A 9,456-nucleotide genomic window follows, 5' to 3' on the forward strand; every position below is an offset into this window, starting at 1 on the left:
CTCTCTCTCTGATTTCATTTTATTTTATTTTTCCCTCCCTTCCCCTATGATCCTCTGTTTTGTTTCTTAAATTCCACATATAACTGAACTCATATGATAATTGACTTTCTCTGATTGACTTATTTTGCTTAGCATAATTCCTTCTAGCTCCATTCATGTTGTTGCAAACAGTAAGATTTCTTTTTTTTTTTTTTTTAAGATTTTATTTATTTGTTCATGAGAGACACAGAGAACCAGAGACACAGGCAGAGAGAGAAAGCAGGCTCCATGCAGGGAGCCCGAAGTGGGACTCAAATCCTGGGACTCCAGGATTACGCCCTGGGCCGAAGGCAGATGCTAAACCACTGAGCCACCCAGGGATTCCCTACGATTTCTTTTTTTTTTTTTTTATGGCTGAGTAATATTCCATTGTATGTACATAACACATCTTCTTTATCAATTCATCTGTCGATGGACATCTGGGCTCTTTCCATAGCTTGGCTATCGTGGACATTGCTGCTATAAGCATTAGGGTGCAGGTGCCCCTTCAGATCACTGTGTTTGTGTCTTTTGGGTAAATATCTAGTAGTGCAATTGCTGGGTCATAGAGTAGCTATATTTTTAACTTTTGCGGGCACTTCCATACTGTTTTCCAGAGTGGCTGTACCAGTTTGCATTCCCACCAGCAGCATAAGAGAGTTCCCTTTTCTCTGTATCCTCGACAACATCTAATGTTTCCTGACTAGCCATTCTGACTGGTATGAGGTGGTAGGTACCTCATTGTGGTTTTGATTTGTATTTCCCTGATACCAAGTAACGTTGAACATTTTTTTCATGTACCTGTTGGTCATTTCTATGTCGTCTTTGGAGAAATGTCTGTCCATGCCCATTTCTTGACTGGGTTATTTGTTTTTTGGGTGTTGAGTTTGATAAATTCTTTATAGATTTTAGATACTAGCCCTTTGTCTGATTATACATTTGCATATCTTCTCCCATTCTATAGCTTCTCTTTTGGTTTTGTCGACTGTTTCCTTTGCCATGCAAAAGCTTTTCATCTTGATGAAGTCTCAATAATTCATTTTTACTTTTGTTTCCCTTGCCTTTGGAGATATGTCTAGCAAGAAGTTGCTGTGGCTGAGGTCAAAGAGATTGCTCCCTGTGTTCTCCTCTAGGATTTTGATGGATTCCTGTCTCACATTTAAGTCTTTCATCCATTTTGAGGTTTTTGTGTGTGTGTATGGTGTAAGAAAATGGTCTAGTTTCATTCTCCTATGTGTGGCTATCCAATTTTCCCAACACCATTTGTTGAAGAGACTGTCTTTTCTTCCACTGGATATTTTTTCCTGCTTTGTTGAAGATTAGTCAACCACAGAGTTGAGAGTCCATTTCTGGGTTCTCTACCCTGTTCCTTTGATATACATGTCTGTTTTCATTGCCAGTACCAGCATGGTTATTTTTAATGGAAGCAGTTATGCCTTTACCATATTGAAGTTCATCTCCTTTTATTAACTGTGGGTCAAAGGAGGCAGGGGCCAAGTGCACTGGACCTCCTATGACTATCTTAAAGGGTGAGAGTCTATGTGTTCCCAAGGGGGTGGATCTGAGATTTAGAAGCAAAAATAGCAATGTTTCAGGCCAAGGTATTTGGAAGGTTTCTACAAATTTTGCCAATTGAGTTTTAACAGTGCCATATCTGAGGATTGAGGATGGTATGCACAATGAAAATGTTGCAAAACTGGCCAAACAGCACAGACTTGTCAAAGCAGTCTAGTAAAGTGGGTTCCCCAATCACTGATGTTCAAGAGGGGTTCCCCAGGTAGGGATAACAAAATTTTAGCTACAGAAGGGTCACTGGCCTGTCTATGAGAGAAGGCTACAACTCAGTGAGAAAGCACATAAACCATGACTATAACATATTTATATTGATGGAACGGGGCAAGATATATGAAATCCATTTGTCAAAACTCAAAGTTTTAGTCCATTAGGCTATTTTAAGTGTCTGGGAGCAGGGCCAACAGATTTCCCTAGATTGTATTCTGGACAAGTGGAACAGGTGAGATAGGTACTATGGATCCTGCCAATATCAGTTGAAGATTTTGCCCATAATAAGGGTGATATCTGATCCAATAGGGACTAATGATCAGTGTCCCCAGATTCAGCTATGGTGCCATCAGAAATAGAGCAAGTAAAAACAGTCAAAAGGTCATTTAATTCACCTGCTTCGCCATTTTGATTGCTACTGTCAAATTCTAGAATTATTTCCCCCTTTTGGGAGAAGGAAATTCTGGTATGATACTTCTCTCAAGAAATCTTGGCTGAAGGACACTTGGGTGGCTCAGTGGTTGAGCATCTGCCTTTGGCTCAGGTTGTGATCCCGGGGTCCTGGGATTGAGTCCTGCATCGGGCTCCCTGTGAGGAGTCTGTTTCTCCCTCTGCCTGTGCCTCTGCCTCTCTCTGTGTATCTCTCATGAATAAATAAATAAAATCTTATTAAAAAAAAAAGAGAGAGAAATCTTGGCCTAACAGCCACATGGGTGGCTCAATCAGTTTAGTGTCTGATTCTTGATTTTGGCTCAGGTCCTAGTCTCAGGGTCATGGGATTAAGCCCTGTGTTGGGCAGTGTGAGTCCGCTTGTCCCTCTATTTCTGCTCCTCCCCCTAGTGCTCTCTCTCTCTCTCAAATAAATAAATAAATTAGTTATTTAAAAATAAATAAAGTCTCCCTGAGAGGATCCAACATCTAAAAGAAGACCAGAGTTTTCTTTGGAAACAGTCTGAAATGGATTATGACAGTCATGAACAGGTTCATCAGATTTTTGTGTGCAAGCCTGAATTTTGTTCCAATTAGCAGGTTAGGAAAAGCTCTAACAATTGCTCAGTGGAGGTTTTCAGCAAGCGTTCTAGCCATAGGTTAGGGGCTTATTTATTTTTAATCCTGTTCATGATGTTCCCATCAGGCAAATTTTAGCCAAAGTTTGGCCTGGTCCTCACCAACAAACTAACTGATATAAATCCGAAGAACTAGGTTGGTAAGTATTAATAGATACTAATTCTTCAGCAAACCTGTGATTGTCTTCAGTTGGTTTCATAAGAAATTCTTTCACTATGGCTCAAAATTTGGCCTTCAACCAGGGAGCAGAAGACATTGGGGATTTTTTTTTTCCATTGGGGGTTATTTGAATTCTCGGGAGACTTAACTTTTAAGGGATTGTGTGTTTGGAAACAAAGGAAATGGAAGAGGGAAAAGAGAGGCCTCATAAGCCCTTTTGTCTTTAATTGTTTGTTTGCCTCAGTCCAGAAATTGTATTTTGCAGAGAGGCAATTTTAGATTCCTGATAGCATTTGGAATCTTTAAAATATCAAAAAAGGCATCCCATGCCATTTTGACTATTTTAAAGCCACGGCTGTTCAATTCTGAGAAAAGTAAGTTTGGGGTGATCTAAAGTTCCCCATAATGAGCATTTGTGTTCTAAATTACTTTTGGTTAAGTGATCCATTTTGTTAGAAATGCACATGAAATCTGCCTTCGGCTCAGGTTGTGATCCTGGGGTCCTGGGATCGAATCCCACATCAGTGTCTCCCCAGGAAGCCTGCTTCTCCCTCTGCCTATGTCTCTGCCTCTCTCTATGTGTCTCATGAATAAATAAATAAAATCTTTTAAAAAATGTAAAAAAAAAAAAAAAAAAAAAAAAAAAGAAATGCACATGAAGGGCAGCCCCGTGTGGCTGAGCGGTTTAGTGCTGCCTTTGGCCCTGGAGTCCTGGGATCCAGTCCCACTTCGGACTCCCAGCATGGAGCCTGCTTCTTCCTCTGCCTCTCGCTCTCTAATAAATAAAATCTAATAAATAAATCTCTAATAAATAAAATCTTAAAAAAAAGAAATGCACATGAAAAGGAACTGCAATTTTTAAACACAAAACCAGCTGGGGTGCCAGAAAGGAGGGATACGCTTTCAAAGCATTTTGATTACTGGGATCCCATTTCTTACAGGCTTTTCTAGAGGGGAAAAGTTCCTAAATAGCATAGTTCCAATAGAAATAGCCCAGTTCCCAAAAGCGGTCAAACCCAAAGCCAGACAAGTACTCTTGGAATGGACAAATCCTTAAAACAGATCCTGAATAAAGCCTGGAGAGCACAAGACACAATGAGAGTGGAGCTCAAAGTCCAGCAGAGACTTACCTTCAAACTCCAGTGTGAGAAAGCTTCAAACTCATCGGTCTCGGTACTGGCACCTGTTTGCTCACTGGCCTTGGAGTTGTTGAGCAGTAGGTAGGGAATAAGGTCAGCTCTGGATCCCACTTCCGACACCAAGTGATGTTAACCTTGAAAATAACTCTACTGGGCAGCTTGGGTGGCTCAGTGGTTTAGTGCCACCTTCAGCCCAGGGCGTGACCCTGGAGACCCAGGATGGAGTCCCACATGGGGCTCCCTGCGAGAAGTCTGCTTCTCCCTCTGCCTGTGTCTCTGCCTCTCTTTCTCTCTGTGTCTCTCCTGAATAAATAAATAACATTAAAAAAAATAACACTATCAGTTATTTTGCCAACACAAATGGGTTGTTTTGGGCATAGTAGAGAATTACACTTTAGAACAAACAACCTACAGCAAATACCATAGGCTAGTCCAACAAACAAAGGAGAGAAATATTATTTTATGGAGAAGGAGAAAATTGGGAGGAGGTGTTTTGAACGAAAGTCCAATGGAGAAAAGCACGGGTTCAAGGTGATGACAGTTTCTCATTGGCTGAGTTGCTGGGGTACAATGTACATCTCTTCCTGTTGGGGCCTGTAATTGATGATTCTTTCCTGTTGACAATTTTTCTGTTAGGGTCTGTAATTGGCAATTCTTCCTTAACTGGCCTTGAGTGAGATGGCATGAGAGCTCCCCCTTCTGTCCTCCCAACCACATTTTAATAAGGTTTTGCTTTTATTAATTTTCACAGTATCAATCTAGGATGAGTGGGAGGAAGGCTAGTGGAGAGACAAGCAGGTGACTAAACCTTAGTGGAAGGGATTTGCGTTGGGGATGGCTATGAAGTTATAGTGAGGTGTGGAGGATGAGATAAATCACAAAACTGCTTAGATGGTGCTCTATTCTTTATCTTGCTTTATTCTTTCAGTGGGGCTCTGCAATAGGTTTTCTAATTATCTCTATTTTGCTGATGAGAAAACTGAGGCTTAAATACTAAGTGACCTGTCCAAGGTAGTAAATGGTGGAGCCAGCCTCATTTGAACTTGAACACAGATCTGTCTGAAGCCACAACCATGTATGTAACCTCTGGCTGCCCTAGAAGTCCCTGATTCCCTGCCCTTCTCCCTCTTAGAGGACCCAATGGTTGGCCCCAAGTCCAGCTCTAGCCTCATCCATTCTTTCTTCCTTAGTCTATTTTGTGCCTCATATGCATTCCAGGTAATACAGGAAACACGTCTCACTTCCCTTCTATGGTTTTAAGCCTTCTGTTGCAAGCTTTAGAAGAACTTGAGTGGGCACTTAGGGGCCTCCATCCCTGGCTAAAGAGAAAGAAAGAAAAAAGATCTGAGTCAAGACTGGTGAGAGAAAGCCAGGAAGTGGAGAGGGAGGGGGCAGGGCAGGAGTCTTGAGGCCCCTGCTGGGTGGGATTGGGGAGGTGTAGGCTCAGAAGAGAAGCAGGAGGAGCCCTCAACTACATATCACTAGGGTCCAAGCCCTGGGAGGGAGGGGAGGGAGTTGCAGCACATATTACAATATGGTCTGCCTTGCATTTTTCATCCCCACTGAGAGAGGGCTGTGATCTAATAGTACCACAGAGCACTCTAAGGTAAACCTTCCTCCATCCATCCATCCATCTGCCCATCTACCCATCTATCTGATTTCAGGCAATTTATTGACATCTACTGTGTGTATCAAGCAAGATGAATGAGTGAGGGTCCCTTCATTGAGTTCATAGTCTAAGAGGGAGAGACATGCTGTAATAATCACAAAACTGAATAAAAAATGCTGTAATGGCAGCAGGACTATTAGAATGTGGGGTGTAATTCTGCTTGGGAGAAGTGGGTGTATTCATGGAGGGAGGGACACCTGAGCTAGTTCTTGAAGGATTAAGAAGGATTTTCCCAGGGGGAAAAGGCAAAGGTGGATGTTCTCACTGGAAATCGAGTCCTGAACGCAGGAGAGCGCGTGATAGATTCTGGAACACTGAGAAGGGCAGAGGACAAGATTCATAATCTTAAGGCCCTAAATGGCAGGTTAAACTAGAAATCATGGGGCTTGACCCAAGGTGGCCTTGATGTAGGTGGGAAGAGGGGAAGATGGGAGAGATGGCCAGGGTTTTATTCTGAAAGGAATATATGGACTTAGAGGACTTCTCTCTCCTTTATTATTTACCTTTCCTTCCTCAGCTCCTAGGACCCAATAAACTCTTTAACCCCAAAGGGGTTAAATTGGTAATTGATAAGGGTCTTTCAGGAAATTACCTAAAAGCAAAGAAAACTTTGTCGATTCCCAAGAATAGAGCTTCCAGAACCATCTGGTGCCAGGTCTGGGGTCTACTTCCTCATCTTACAGGTGGGCAAATAGGCTCAGAGAGAGACTTGTTGAGGACCTCCCTCCTCCCAGTCCAGGGTCTGTCTACTGTTGTCAAACAGGGAACATCCACCCTGGGATGGAATGAAAAAGAAGCTGAGTGGCTCCCACCCCAGAAGTCCAGCAGGAATCCTTGGAAGCTAGACAGAGTAGCCTCCAATGTCCTCCAAATACTCAAGTCTTATGTGAGCCTAGAGATCTTGAAAAGATTTTCAGAACCATCTAAGATGAGAAATAGTGAAATCTAAGTCAGAAAAGTGACTATGAGGTGAGCTTAGACTCTTGTTTTGTTTTCATAATTCTATTTCTGGAAAACATCTTTTTAAAATCAATAATGTGACAATGTCATGAGATTTAACTTGCACAATAATCCCATGAGGTAAGGGGCACCTGGGTGTCTGAACCGGTAAGTGTCTGCCTTGGAGTCAGGTCATGATCCCAGGGCCCTGGGCTGGAGCCCTGTGCCTCACATCAAGCTCCCCCCCGAACAAGGAGTCTGCTTGTCCCTCTCCCTCTGCCCCTTCCTCCTGCTCTCTCTCACACACTCTGTCTCTCTCAAATAAATAAATCTTAAAAAAAAAAAGAATCCTATGAGGTGGGTTCTATTAGTATCTCTATTTTATAGATAGGGAAACTGAGGCTCAGTGAAGTAGCTAGAGCAGGAACAGCCAGTTACAAGTGACAGATCCTAGATTTATAGACTTGATAAGTTATGCTGACCCATAATACATCCTTGATAAATGATAGCTATAATTATCTTCCAAGTTTCTTTTTTTTAAGATTTTATTTATTTATTCATGAGAGACACACAGAGAGAGAAGCAGAGATATAGGCAGAGGGAGAAGCAGGCTCCATGCAGGGAGTCTGATGTGGGACTCGATTCCAGATCCCGAAATCACACCCTGAGCCAAAGGCAGACGCTCAACTGCTGTGCCACCCAGGCATCCCATCTTCCAAGTTTCTATGTGAAAATGTATACTTAATTTATTTTTTAAGATTTTATTTATTTATTCATAAAGACACACACACACACACACACACACACACACAGAGGCAGAGACACAGGCAGAGGGAGAAGCAGGCACCATGCGGGGAGCCTGACAGGACTCGATTCTGGGTCTCCAGGGTCATGCCCTGGGCTGCAGGCGGTGCTAAACCCCTGCCCTGTATACTTATTTTATAATAAGGCTTTGACTTCTCCCAATATATTTTTTTAAACTAATAAACTGGCCTGCCAGGGTAGAGGGATCCCACCTCTCTCACGTGAACTAGATGTTTGAGTGTCCTCTGCTCCAGGACCATAGGCTATGCCTCAGGTTCTGGGTAGGAGAGAGGTATGTGGTAAATCCTGATGCCCGGGTAAATGCCAATCCACCTTCCCTATTCTTGCTGAGGAGGGAGGAGGTAGGAAGACGACAGCAGAGCTCCCAAGGCAGACCCCTTCAAGGGCAGAATGAATGTAAACAAGGTGACAGTATAAAGTTGTTGACCATAGCTCCAACCTCCCAGAAACAGTTGGCCCAGTATAACCTAAAGGTTTCTCAACTCCTATACCTCAAGCCTCAGAGAAATTTCTAAGAGAAGCTCAGAGGCAAGAGCACTCTCCCACCTCTGACTTCCAGTTACACTTTCCACCTGAACTCCTCCCTTGACAGGAGGCCTGTACCACTTGCACCTTGGCCTATCTTCCCCTGCCTGTTTCACCAAAGTGGGAGCTTCTAGAAAGAGTACAGAATTTGGAGGCAGATAGTTCTGGGTTTGAATACACTTTTGCTGATTACCTGCATAGTCCTGAGCAAATCTCTTCACTTCTCTGAGCTTGTTTTCACATCTATAAACCTCATAATGTTGGCATCTGGCACTTGGAAGGCACTCATTAATTCCTAGCTCCCTCAGCCTCCAATTGGTGTGTTAGGAATGCCTCAAGAAGCTGGTCCTCTCCTGAATGCAGATTAGACAGTCAAATGGAAAACATTACAAAGTCAGTCTGAGATATGCAAGAGAGTTTTGGTGGTTGAGCCCAGGAGTAAGGAAGTGGGTGCCTGAGAATAGAAGTCATAGATTTTTAGACCATCACCGCTGAAAAGCTGAGAGACACTGATAAAAATAGTTGAAAGCAGCAAATGTTTTTGAAAGCTTACCCTATGTGGGTGTTGTGATAGGTACTATTAATAATTATTTCATTTAATACTCAGGGCAACCCTGCAAAGGGAGGGTATTCTCCCCCATTTTACAGATGAAGAAACTAAGGTGAATAACTTGCTCCAGGACACACAAGTCAGTCAGTTGGACTCCTGCGGCCAGAGTCCATGCTCTTAATCAAACTGCCTCAAGCTGATCTAATCTAACATCTTACTTTTTCTGATGAGACTGGGGAGGGGAATTATCTCTCTCAAAGTCATGTGTTACCCAAAGGCAAAGGGAGTCTCGGAGTCTTAACTTTCACACAAAGGAATTAGGATTTGAGTATCCCTGATAAGGCGCCATCTGGGCAAGAAGCGAGCAGAGAATTTCCGATTTAGGAAACGTTTATTGAGTACTTGCATCATTTCAGTTCATGCTCAAAAAAGGGGCGCTTGGGTGGCTCAGTCGGTTGTCTGCCTTGGCTCAGGTCATGATCCAGCCAGCATCCACCTAACTGCTCCGCGGGGAGCCTGTTGCTCCCCCAGTTTATGCTCTCTCTCCCTGTCAAATAAATAAATAAATATATATATATATATATTTTAAAAAGCACCCCCGCGCTTGGTACTGTACAGATGGGGAAACAAGAGAGTCAGAGGGATAATCTCCCCGCAAATCAAGTGTGCAAAAACAGTGGCACTGTCGGATTACACATTCAGGTTTCAGAGGCTTCACGAATCCAACCCCAGGTTCCCCCCCTTTCTCGGGGTGGGAGGGTGTAACCGGACCCTTCATTTCT

Source organism: Vulpes vulpes, chromosome 2, assembly GCF_048418805.1.
Source record: "Vulpes vulpes isolate BD-2025 chromosome 2, VulVul3, whole genome shotgun sequence".
Classification (NCBI taxonomy): domain Eukaryota; kingdom Metazoa; phylum Chordata; class Mammalia; order Carnivora; family Canidae; genus Vulpes; species Vulpes vulpes.